The 13,612-nt window shown below is 44.2% G+C and overlaps 1 protein-coding gene across 1 annotated transcript in view; it reads left to right on the top strand.

The window, feature by feature from the left end:
• Positions 1-242: 242 nt before the first annotated feature.
• LOC123991668 (neurturin-like) overlaps positions 243-13,612 on the top strand; it is a 49,932-nt gene continuing 36,562 nt past the window's right edge. The window contains exon 1 of the mRNA XM_046293320.1: positions 243-1,296. The gene's annotated coding sequence lies outside the window, so the exon portion shown is untranslated. The remainder of the gene's footprint in view (positions 1,297-13,612) is intronic.

Below are 13,612 nucleotides of genomic sequence, written 5' to 3'. Positions count from 1 at the left end.
ATGTGTCTGAGTGCGTGTGCGTGCATGCGTGTGTGTATTTGAATGTATTTATGTCTTAAAGGGGAGGGGAGGAAACTAGGAGGCGGAGAAAGGGGGCGAAAGAGTGATGAAGCTATTCAATCCCTCACCCCCTTCTTCCACTTAGCTCCCCCCTCTGTTCATCCTGCGCTCCCATCCCTCCATACCTTAGCAGTGTAAAGCTGGGCTCTCTGACACAAGCAGGCTTACGAAAAGCAGAATAGTCTACTACACTACACTGTACACCAACAGAAGAGATTACTTTGAAGTTGCAGAAGGAACATTATTTCAGTGTCTGCCTGTTTCTCTTTCTCTGTGGATGACAGGTAGCAGCTGCCGTGCTTACAATCAGCGGCGCACTTACTTAGTCGGGACACTCAGTATCTCTGAAACTTCCATCGCTACAGGACCGGGATTCGCAAATTATTGTGTAATTTAGATTAAGGCTGGAGTCACTCTCTCTCTCTTACTCTGTGAGGACAGAGCTGTAATTAACTCGCATTGAAGGAATCTGTGGGGTGAATGGCTCCGTCTTGGAACGTCTTATCTTGTTCAGAGAGTGTTGTGTTCTAAACGCAGGGAAATGGACAGACTGATCGAACTCATCTGGATCTTGGAGTATAAAACGTACTCTCATGAGATTTTAAAATATTTCAGTACTGCGTAAATAACGTTCCATTTACTCAACACACTGCAGGAGATTTCTAGACAATTTATGTTGATTTACAAATTATTAAGCTGTGGGCTGATTGTTTATTGCCATAAGAGTTGCTGGATTTCTAGGGCAGATTCTCTCTCTGAAAGTCTGGCAGGTCTCCTTCAGCATACCTGGCAGTCTGGCTGTGTGTGAAGGAGGTAGAATCATCTGGAGGAAACAACTCTACACTACTAACAGACGTTGTGTTTCATACCCTTACTAAAAAAAGCTCTGTATCTGCCCTAACACCTAGGCTTTGATAAGTCACTCTGAACACCTGAAGTAAAGACTATGGGGACTCTGGGCATCTTCCTCCACCAGCGGAACCTCTGGACGTGTGACAATGGTCTTCAGCAGATGCACAAACTCAGCAGCCTGGTAGTCCTAAAGGCTAACGCCGCTACTTTCTGACTGCTTTATTACTGGACTGAAGGGAGAGTTGATACACCTCTCTCCTCTACTCTGCCTCGCCTGAGCGGAAGACGGAGGAGTATTGGCCATTATTGATCCCATGCAGTTCTCACCTGGAAGTCAAGAGAAAAGTTAGACACACAGACGAGTCTGGATAAGCCGGGCAAACGGTAAGGACACGTGGTATCCTCTTTTGTCAGTGTAAATTGGGGGCTTATGTGGGAGGATGGTAATCACTGTTAGTGTCTTAAATGAAACATGAGCGGACCAACGGCACAATGTAAGGTGCTAAGAATCTATGTCGAAATCACTGTCCCAGAGGCTATTGCGCTACAGTTAAATTTGGTTTGGTAGTGTCATGCTTAGCAGACCTGTATACGTCTGACTATATCATATACTATAATAGGGTGAATCCCCAAACAACACTGACTGTATTCTCTTTCCCAGAGAACAATTTGAAAGGGAAACACTTATAAACACTAAATTAAACCCCAGAAAGATACTTTAACTTTTTACTGGGTCAAGGTTCACACAGAGTGATTATTGGTAATCTTATACAAATCTACTTTGAAACAAAAATATACACCTCACACATGTCTATGGCCTAAAAAAAGATGAAACCTGTACCATATCAGATATAGAGTTTAAATGTATTACATCCTAATATTACACTTTATATACATGTCAGAAGACAGAAATATAACAAAACTGTTTGACATATTTTTTTACTTTCCTCCCATGACGCCAAAGAGGTTGCTTTTGGTCATTGACTACAGCAAAGGGCTATGCCAACATTGTAAAATTCAACATGCAAGGAACTGAAATCTCACTTGAATTAGTAGCTCCCTATGGAGAGAGTCTGAGGCATGGGAAGCTAAACCAGTTGTCTCTGAGCTGTTCAACTGCCATAACCTGTGCAACAATCCGGCTTATAGCGCAGGCTGTCTGGAAAACCAGTGATTTACCTTAACTGCACTCTCCGGCGTTAGAAAGGGTCACAGCCGTCTACTCTGTGTGGACAACATGGTCGGACCAATGACGATGGCTCTATGATTGACACATGACTCTAAAGCTGAATGTGTTATGACAAATTTCGATTTTCATGTGACGTAACAGGGAGGCATGTTTTTAGTTCATGTCTAGGTAGAACCACTTAAATCTGGTCATATTGGAATTACCCAATAATAAGTCAATGGGAAACCGCTAGTGCCCCCCATTGTCTGGAACACATGTTGCAACACTATGTTGAGAGAAGAGGAAGAGTTTAGGATGTGTGCTAACATATCTGAAATCCACCCATGCCAAACCGACAGGGAATATTCAAGCTCATGCTTACCAGATTACACAAAAGACATTGGCAACATTATATTCTACTTACGTTTGTCGGTAGTCAACTTTACTTAAAGTTTGGTAGCATCTTGGGTCATTCATGGTTAAGACCCGTGGTTCTTATAGATTTATTGATTTGTTTGTTGGAGATGGAGCAGATTTAAGCTTGTTCACTTGCGTCTCTTTTAAATGTATCTTCCAGCTGTGATAATTTACAGAGAAAATAAACGTTTTTCCATCTTTTCCACTTCTGTAGTGAATGTGGAAGCTCATGTAATAGGTGATCACTGTTTTTACGCACACGAAAACAAGGGACATCTTACTACATCTTCCCCTCTCTGATGAACAAGAATTCAACATGCATAATCACTGAAGCATAACTGAAATGCAGTTTTGAAACAAGTATTATTTTCTTTAACATGCTACTTCCCATTCTGAAACACCATGAAAACATGAAATTACACAGGCTGAACTATGCATTAACTTAGGTCAAATCTTTATTTTTTGCTGGGAATGGTCCCCTCAACAGTATGTATTATATTCACATAACATAGTCTTTCAGCCACTCTGGTGGCTTCACATCACTTTTTGGGCGAGCTTGTTAACCTGAGCCGGTGAGACAGGCAATGGGGAGGGTAGACTTATGTCCATGATGCAGTGGTGTGACTCTGTAAGCAAACATAGCCCTATACAGATCCTTGTTCTTTTTCAGCAGTCCCTTGACTGTTTTCACAGCCCTCTCTGCCTTGACACTTCTCTGTGTATGGTAGGGGCTACTGGTCACATGTGCGAAGTCATATTATACAGAAAAAGCAACCAGGACCTCAGCTACCCCTTGCCTGGAAAAAAATGACTTTAATCCATTGATAACACCAGCTGATGTGGTTATGGGTGTCTTTGCTATTTCAATGTATCGTGAATAGTAATCTAATCCAAGAGAACATATCTGCCCCTACCTTTTGCCATGGCCGTTTTGGCAGCTCAGTTGCCATCATTGGTTCAGGATGATAAGGTTGACATTTTGCACACACCTCACACTGGGCCACCAGCTTGGCAATCTGAGTACTTAGACCAAGCCACCACACCAACTGTAGAGCCCTCAGTCTGCATTTGGATATCCTCATGTATCCTCATATACTCCGTTTAGCATTTCTGGTTGTAGAGTCTCTGGGATAACTATCCATTGACTGTTCATGAGTAGGTCTCCATTACGGTGGAAGTCACTTTGGTGCACCCAATAGGGCTTCAGAAGCTGAGGCAGATGGTCTCGCTGTTGCTCCTCTGCAATCTGCTGCAGTTTGGTCTGAGACACAGGTATGCTGTCTCTTACTCCATGAACAGACACCTGTACCTCACCCTCTAGACATTGCTTCTCCTCTGTTAATGGATGTTTAACTGGGCCCCTGGAGAGTGCATCTGCTGTGTTCAGTGCCTTCCCTGGCACATACACCATCTTGTAGGTGAACCTCAGCAATCTGAGGCGGAAGCGCAGAACTGTGGGAGGCAAGTCGTCCAGTGCTTTTGTCCCTAACAAAGCCAACAGTGGTTTGTGGTCAGTCTCTGCTGTAAGCTGAAGGCCAATTAACTATTGCCTGAGCATTTCACATGCCCATGTGATAGCCATCGCCTTCTTCTCCACTTGTGCATGCCTTTGCTCTGTGTCAGATAAGCTTTGTGAGATGTATGTTATTGGACACCACTCCATGTTGTCCTGCATCTATGTGAGGACCGCCCCTAGCCCAAAGGATGGTGCCTCTGCTGACACATTTGTCTTAGCATGGGGGCGCCTACTGGGCCAGCACTCTCTGTGAGGCCAGGTGTCCTCTGATTTTGTCAAATGCTGTCTGTTGCATGTCATTCTCTTTGAGTCATTCTGAGTCATTCTCTTTGGCTAGTCAGTCTCTCAGGGGTTTGGTTGTGTCTGAAAGTTACTCACATATGTGGCCATGCCTAAGAAGGTCCTGACTCCAGCCACGTTCTGGGGGATGGGCATGTCTGTGATAGTGCTGATTTTCTCTGGGTCCGGCTCTTTTCCAGCTGCACTGATATTGTGTTTCCAAGAACAAGACGTTTGACTGTGCAAAGGGGCATTTTTCATTGAGTGTCAGGCCAGTCTTTCATCATGTTCTGCTCTGTCCCGTCTGCACATGAGCACGCCGTCCACGTGCACTATGATGCCCCTCAGCCCATCCAACAGCTGGGACATGCGTCTTTGGAAATGCTCAGGACCGGGAGCGATTCCAAATGGCAAAACGTTGAAACCGTACCGGCCAAACGGTGGGAGCGCCCTACTCTCTGGTGACAGGGGTATCTGCCAGAAGCCTGAGCGGGCATCCAGCTTTGTGAAGACCTGTGAACCATCCAACTAAGCCAGTGACTTCTCAGCTGATGGTAAGATGTGTCTCTCTCTGCAGTGCCTCATTCAAGTTAGCAATGTCCCCATTGGCTTTTGGGACCACCACCATCCCTGCACACCAATCAGTGGGATTCTCTATTTTAGACACAGACCCAATTTCTTCCATCCTTCCAAAGTGATAAGGGCATAGGGGACTGTATCCTCCTTCAGGTGGATTTTGTAGTCACCTTCTAGCCTTCCTAGGCCAGAAATCACTTTTGGGAATTTATTTTTGAAAACCTCCCCTGGGTCCTCCAGTTCACTCACTCTCTCAATGAGTTGCAATGCTTCAATTGCTGGCAGCCCCGGCAGCGGTCTGGCCAGAGAGTCAATGACGAATACAGGCTGGATGGCACTTCTATTTACTCTCCAGTTTACACACAATCTGCCTTACCACTGATAATATCTTATTGTTGGGCCGGTACAGTTTTTTGTTTGTAGCAAGCCATCTCTACTGTAGCTATACAGCCTAGTGGGGATTGATGTCACTGCTACACCTGTGTCTGGTTGAAATTACTACAGTTTAATGTCGGAGTGCCAGCCAGCATCCCCCCCCCCTACTTCCCCCAGAATTAGCTGACCTACTGTAACTGCTGTTCCTCCTCTGAGAACTCATGCATTTGCTTTGATTGACAGACCGATGAAAAGTGTCCTCTCTTGTGACATTTCCTGCATTGCTCATCTTTGCTAGGCAATCTTTCCAGCTCTGGAAAGGGGATTTCCCACATTTGCGACAAATGCTTGAACATTCCGTGCTTCTACACCTGCATTGCTTGCTGTTTGGGGTTTTAGGCTGGGTTTCTGTACAGCACTTTGAGATATCAGCTGATGTACGAAGGGCTATATAAATAAATGTGATTCGATTTTGATTTGAACTGGCTACTGGGACTGTCTGTGATTGTTTTCTCCACATCTGTCTCTGCTCCCCTCAGTTGTTTTAGCACGGTATGAAAACGCATGTATTTCCTCCCTCTCTTCACTCTACATAGAGCTGCTAATGCACAGCATCGGCTGCTGTTTTTTTACTGTCTCACTCTGCCTAACCTGGTTTACAGCTTTGGACAAGGTAAGCTGTGAATCCAACTGTAACTGTTCAGAAACTGTTCACTAAATCAAATCAAAATTGTATTGGTCACATGCAGATGTTATTGCAAATCTAGTGAAATGCTTATGCATTTTATGCTGACAGTGCAGCAGTATCTAACAGGTAATATCTATCAAATTCCACAACAAAACCTAATACACACAATCTCGTAAAGGACTGGGATGAAAATATATAAGTATAAAATATACGGATGAGCAGTGACAGAGCGGCTAAGATGCAATAGCTAGCAAAGAATTTTATTTATTTATTTTATTTCACCTTTATTTAACCAGGTAGGCTAGTTGAGAACAAGTTCTCATTTGCAACTGCGACTTGGCCAAGAAAAAGCATAGCAATTCCACACATACAACAACAGTTACACATGGAATAAAAAAAACATAGTCAATAATACAGTAGAACAAAATAAAACAAAGTCTATATACAGTGAGTGCAAATGAGCTAAGATAGGGGAGTTAAGGCAATAAATAGGCCATGGTGGCAAAGTAATTATAATATAGCAATTAAACACTGGAATGGTAGATGTGCAAAATATTAATGTGCAAGTAGAGATACTAGGGTGCAAAGGAGCAAGATAAATAAATAAATATACTGTATGGGGATGAGGTAGGTAGATAGCCAATCTGTAAACATTCCATCTATGTACAGATGCAGAGATCTGTGAGCTGCTCTGACAGCTGGTGCTTAAAACTAGTGAGGGAGACATGAGTCTCCAGCTTCAGAGATTTTTTCAGTCCGTTCCAGTCATTGGCAGCAGAGAACTGGAAGGAAAGACGACCAAAGGAGGAATTGGCTTTGGGGGTGACCATATACCTGCTGGAGCGCGTGCAACGAGTGGGTGCTGCTATGGTGACCAGTGAGCTGAAATAAGGCGGGGCTTTACCTAGCAGAGACTTGTAGATAACCTGTAGCCAGTGGGTTTGGTGACGAGTATGAAGCGAGGGCCAACCAACGAGATTGTACAGGTTGCAATGGTGGGTAGTGTAAGGGGCTTTGGTGACAAAACGGATGGCACTGTGATAGACTACATCCAGTTTGTTGAGTAGAGTGTTGGAGGCTATTTTATAGATGACATCACCGAAGTCAAGGATCGGTAGGATGGTCAGTTTTTCGAGGGTATGTTTGGCAGCATGAGTGAAGGATGCTTTGTTGAGATTTAGGAAGCCAATTCTAGATTGAATTTTAGATTGGAGATGCTTAATGTAAGTCTGGAAGGAGAGTTTACAGTCTAACCAGACACCTAGGTATTTGTAGTTGTCCACGTATTCTAAGTCAGAGCCGTCCAGAGTAGTGATGCTGGACGGGCGAGCAGGTGCGGGCAGGGATCGGTTGAATAGCATGTATTTAGTTTTCCCTACATTTAAGAGCAGTTGGAGGACATGGAAGGAGAGTTGTATGGAGAGTAGAATAGATAGTGAAGGATACAGTATAGACATATGAGATGAGTAATGCGAGATATGTAAACATGATTCAAGTGACGAGTGTTCCATTTATTAAAGTGGCCAATGAAATCAAGTCTGTAGGTAGGCAGCCGCCTCTCTATGCTAGTGGTGGCTGTTTACTAATCTGATGGCCTCGAGATGTTTTTAAAACTCTCTGTCCCAGCTTTGATGCACCTATACTGACCTCGCCTTCTGGATGGTAGCGGGGTGAACAGGCAGTGGCTCAGGCGGTTATTGTCCTTGATGATCCTTTTTTCCTTCCTGTGACATCGGGTGGTGTAGGTGTCCTGGAGGGCAGGTAGTTTGCCCCGAGTGATGTGTTGTGCAGACCACACCACCCTCTGGAGAGCTTTGCGGTTGTGGGCGGTATAGTTGCCGTACCAGGCGGTGATACAGTCCGACAGGATGTGCTCAATTGTGCACTGGTAAACGTTAGTGAGGGTTTCCAGTGACAAGCCACATTTTTCAGCCTCGTGAGGTTGAAGAGAAGCTGTTGTGCCTTCTTCACCACACTATCTGTGTGCACGGACCATTTTATTTTGTCGGTGATATGTACACCGAGGAACTTTCCACCTTCTCCATTGCTGTCCCGTCAATGTAAATAGGGGTGAACAGGTAGTCCACCATCATCTCTTTTGTTTTGCTGACATTGAGTGAGAGGTTATTTTCCTGACTCCAGACTTCGTTCCAGTGTTGAGGATCAGCGGAGTGGAGATGTTGTTTCCTACCTTCACCATCTGGGAGCGGACCGTCAAGAAGTCCAGGACCCGGTTGTACAGGGCGGGGTCGAGACCCAGGGTCTCGAGCTTAATGATGAGTTTGGAGGGTACTATGGTGTTGAATGCCGAGCTGTAGTCAATAAATAGCATTCTTACATAGGTATTCCTCTTGTCCAGATGGGATAGAGCAGTGTGCAGTTTGATGGCGATTGCATTGTCTGTGGACCTATTGGGGCGGTAAGAAAATAGGAGTTTGTCTAGAAGTGAGTGTTACGGGGCAATAGTAATTTAGTTCAGTTACCTTAGCTTTCTTGGGAACATGAACAATGGTTGCCATCTTGAAGCATGTTGGGACGGCAGACTAGGATAGGGCATGGTCCTTCTGTAGCTCATTTGGTAGAGCATGGCGCTTGTAACGCCAAGGTAGTGGGTTTGATTCCCGGGACCACCCATACGTAGAATGTATGCACACATGACTGTAAGTCGCTTTGGATAAAAGCGTCTGCTAAATAGCATATATTATTATTATATTAATATGTCCTTAAACACACCAGCCAGCTGGTTTGCGCATGCTCTGAGGCTAGTGATGCCGTCTGGGCCGGCAGCCTTGTGAGGGTTAACAGGTTAAAATGTTTTACTCATGTCGGCCATGGGGAAGGAGAGCCCATCAGTCTTTAGTAGCGGGCCGTGTCGGTGGATTATAGACTATATTGTCTTCAAAGCGCTCAAAGGAGCTGTTTAAATTGTCTGGGAGCAAGACGTCGATATCTGCGACGGGGCTGGTTTTCTTTTTGGAATCCGTGATTGTCTGTAGACCCTGCCACATATGTCTCGTGTTTTAGCCGTTGAATTGAGACTCCACTGTGTCTCTATACTGACGCTTTGCTTGTTTGATTGCTTTACGGAGGGAATAACTACACTGTTTGTTTTCGGCCATGTTTCCAGTCGCCTTGCCATGATTAAATGCGGTGGTACGTGCTTTCAGTTTTGTGCGAATGTTGCCATTAATCCACGGTTTCTGGTTAGTGAAGGTTTTATTAGTCACAGTGGGTACAACATCTCCTATACACTTCCTTATAAACTCGCTCACCGAATTAGCGCATACGTCAATGTTGTTGTCTGAGGCTACCCGGAACTTATCCCAATCCACGTGATTGAAGCAATCTTGAAGCGAGAAATCCGATTGGTCAGACCGGGGTTAGATAGACCGGGCACTTCCTGTTTTAGTTTCTGCCTATAGGAGAACATCCCGTTGGCTGTACAGACTCCGACAGCATGTCCCCAGCTAGCCATGTCTCTGTGAAACAGAATATGTTACAATCCCGGATCTCTCTTTGGAAAGCAACTCTTTCCCTAATTTCATCGACTTTTTTTAACTAGGGACTGGACATTAGCAAGTAATATACTCAGAAGCGGTGGGTGGTGTGCGCGCATCCGAAGCTTCACTAGAAGACTGCTCCAGCACCCTCTCCTCCGACAGTGTTGTTTTGGGTTGACCTCTGGAATCAGTTCAAATGCCTTCGGAGGTGCAGACAAAGGATCCACTTTGGGAAAGTCATATTCCTGGTCGTAGTGCTGGTTATGCTGTTAAATTGTGCTGGTAAGTTGACGTCTCTCTGATATACAATCCGATCTTGGATCAGTTCTTCCCTGAGTGCGCCAAACTGACTATGTTCTGCTAGCTTCTGAACAGCTGTGATAAATCTGCCAGCTGTTTCACCCTGCTTCTGCACACATTAAACCTACCTCTCTTAAACATAATGTTGTGTCTCCCTACGAAATGCGTTTCATACGTCTTTACTTGCACTGTAGTTAAGTTTCTCTTCCTCAGTCAACAATGAAACATTTAATAAATCCCCAGCTTCATCACCTATAGAGGAAATCAGTGTATTAACTTGAAATGCCAGATTTGCCATGTTTAAGTCTGAAACTTCTCAAAGCGCCTGACCCATTTTGGCCAGTTTTGAATGAACATACAATCAAAATTATTGTGGGGCTAATGCGAAATCCGTCAGCACTAGCCACTGGCCTGTTCATGTTCATGAGAGTGCCCATTGAACTTGGAGTTGACAACCCTGAAATCCCGACAGTTTCTTCCTCTTGTAAGATGTTGCTAGCAGTAACCTAATCCTCACTCGTTAGCTAAGACCAATGATGATGTGCGCTGTTTATCTCCAAAAATATGCCCTCCTTGCTATGAAACAGTCTGTCAGCATGGATTTATGATTTACATGTTAAGTCCTTCACATTTTTGTCATTATTAAAACCACTCTGACACCATGTAGTATTATCTAAAATAAGGAGGCACGACAAGGCCCTAGTGTCAGGATGTTTACTAGCCCAGTCTGCGCATGTCATACACAGCGCATTTGGAAAGTATACAGACCACTTGATTTTTTTCCACATTGTTACATTACAGCATTATTCTAACATGTATTAAATTGTTTTTTTTCCCTAATTAAATCTACACACAATATCAAATTGATTACAAATCAAAAACTAAAATATCACATTTACATACTCAGTACTTTGTTGAAACACATTTGGCAGCAATTACAGCCTTGAGTCTTCTTGGGTATCATGTTACAAGCATTCTTCTCTGCAGATCCTCTCAAGCTCTGTCAGTTTGGATGGGGAGCATCGCTGCACAGCTATTTTCAGGTCTCTCCAGAGAGGTTCAATTGGGTTCAAGTCCAAGCTCTGGCTGGGCCACTCAATGACATTCAGAGACTGTCCCGAAGCCACTCCTGCATTGGCATCTGTATGCTTTTCGAATGCACTGTATAGGTACAGATTCCCACAAGGGACATCCTAGAACACTTTCCATAGAAGGTTCTACATGGACCCCAAAAGGGTTCTACCTAAAACCTAAAGGGTTCTCCTATGTGGAGAGACAAAGAACCCTTTTGGAACCTTTTTTGTATACGAGTGTAGTGGGTCGTTCAATGTCATTTCAGCAAGCCATGACACCCACCATCTCCGACTGCTCTGAAATTGTTTCTGTAGTTAGAAACGGGTAAGATTAGCATTCCTGCAACAATATTTTGTTGAAATATAATTTGATCTCTGAGAAATTAAGCTAATTGATTGCACCCAAATTGGACATTTTTTAAATGATAGGATTCATATAATATTCAATAAATATAGTACATATATAGTACATAACATCCAATTTGGACCAACATTTACATGAGTAAGACATGAGGGTTTCAAAGAAATTTTCAAAAGCCACCCACGTATAACCCACACCCCACACAAATCCCAACCCAACAACTAGTATACAATACATTCTCTACCTTTGACAAGTAGTACAGCTCGGAGTATTGTTTCTTCATCCTATGTAATACATTCTCAGTGAATTTGCTATTATATTCCCTCCTGTTCAGACAATTAGTCATAGAAGTTGTAGGTTTATGTCCCTTCCTACATTCTGATATTACCAGGTCCTGACCACTTGACGGTGATGTTCTTGCTATTAGGTGTTAAAAAATGTAATCCCCCCCCCTCAATGTTAAATGGATAGTTCAACCAAATTCCAAAATTATATATTGGTTTCCTTACCTTGTAGCATTCTATGAACAAGGTATGACAGCAACCCATGCTTTGGTTTAGTTTACCTGGCCACTGTTTCAAATTTTAACTTTTTAGCATTGGTCTCACAAATCCAATGCAAGTCAATATTAGCATTCATATCCAAATTATCTCACGTAAAATAATTGAGTAATTCAATCCATTTTGAGATGGTTTGAACATGAAGAGTGATTCACAGGAAAACTATCTGAGAACATCTATCTCATTCACAACACTGGGCTTTATAGGTGTTTTGTCTTTTGTAGCCTTTTGGTTGCTCCTCATTGCTATTGTTCTTTATTTTAAAATTTTGTCATTTCTATCTGCAACTTCTGAATGTCATTTTTGGACTCAAACAGTACCATTTTTTGTAAATATTACCACATGCACTATAAGCACCTGCAACGTCCTAAAACTGCTAGATGCCATTTTATCTTAACAGGAACTGAACTGATAGTGTTATTGACAATTTCCAATTGACTACCATCCTTCCTGTTCCCAAAACCTCCAAGACATCCTGCCACAATGACTACCGCCCTGTAGCACTCTGGTCAAGGCACACATCATCTGCATCATCCCAGACACCCGTGCCCCACTCCAATTTGCATATTGCACCAACAGATCCACAGACGACTTAATCTCAGTTGCAGTCCACACTGTCCGCTCCCACCAAGAAAAGAGGAATACCTATGTGAGGATGCTGTTCATCAACTACAGCTCAGCGTTCAACACCATGGTGCCCTCCAAGCACGTCATCAAGCTCGGGACCTTCTGACTGAACACCTCCATCTGCAACGGGATCCTGGACTTCCTCACGGGCCGACCACAGGTGGTAAGATTAGGCAACAACACATCCGCCACGCTGACCCTCAAAATGGGTTCTCCTCAGGGGTGTGTGCTTAGTCCCCTCCTGTACTCCTTATTCACCCACGACTGTGTGGCCACGCACAACTCCATAATTAAGTTTCCTGATGACATGACGGTGTTAGGCTTGATCACCAACGGTGGTGCGAAAGACGATAGGGAGGATGTCAAAGACCTGTCAGTGTGATGCCAGGACAACAACCTCTCCCTTAACGTCAGCAAGACCAAGGAGCTGATTGTGGTCTACAGGGAACAGGGGTGGGTGCACACCCCATCCACATCGACGGGCCACAGTGGAGAGGGTTCGAGAGCGTCGGTGTCCACATCATTGAGGACTTATCATGTTCCTCTCACACCAGCACAGCCATGAAGTAGGCATGGCAGTGCCTTTTCTCCCTCAGGAAGCTGAAACAATTTGGCATGGCCCCTCAGATCCATAGGAACTTTTACAGCTGCACCATCGAGCGCATCCTGACTTGTATGACCGTCTGGTATGGCAACTGCATGGGGGCGGGTGTGCCGTGAGAGTTATTTAAGATTCTCTTCAAAAGAGGTAGGGTTTCAGACGTTTTCGAAAGATGGGCAGGGACTCCGCTGTCCTGACTTTAAAACTTCTTGGTGACGGGGCAGTATTTTCACGGCCGAATGAAATGCGCCCGGATTGAACACCTACCAACCAGTAAGAATTCCGGCTCTCACATAGTTTTTCTTTAAGAAGCCCTCCTGTTCTCCACTCATTACCTGTATTAACTGTACCTGTTTGAACTCGTTACCTGTATAAAAGACACACACTCAATCAAACAGACTCCAACCTCTCCACATTGGCCAAGACCAGGGAGCTGTGTAAGGACATCAGGGATAAAATTGTAAACCTGCACAAGGCTGGGATGGGCTACAGGACAGTAGGCAAGCAGCTTGGTGAGAATGCAACAACTGTTGGCGCAATTCTTAGAAAATGGAAGAAGTTCAAGATGACGGTCAATCACCCTCGGTCTGGGGCTCCATGCAAGATCTCACCTCATGGGGCATTAATGATCATGAGGAAGGTGAGGGATCAGCCCAGAA

The sequence above is a fragment of the Oncorhynchus gorbuscha genome, linkage group LG02 (genome assembly GCF_021184085.1).
Source record: "Oncorhynchus gorbuscha isolate QuinsamMale2020 ecotype Even-year linkage group LG02, OgorEven_v1.0, whole genome shotgun sequence".
NCBI lineage: Eukaryota > Metazoa > Chordata > Actinopteri > Salmoniformes > Salmonidae > Oncorhynchus > Oncorhynchus gorbuscha.
Note: the sequence above shows the minus strand (reverse complement) of the source record. Positions and strands in the feature narration are given on the sequence as shown.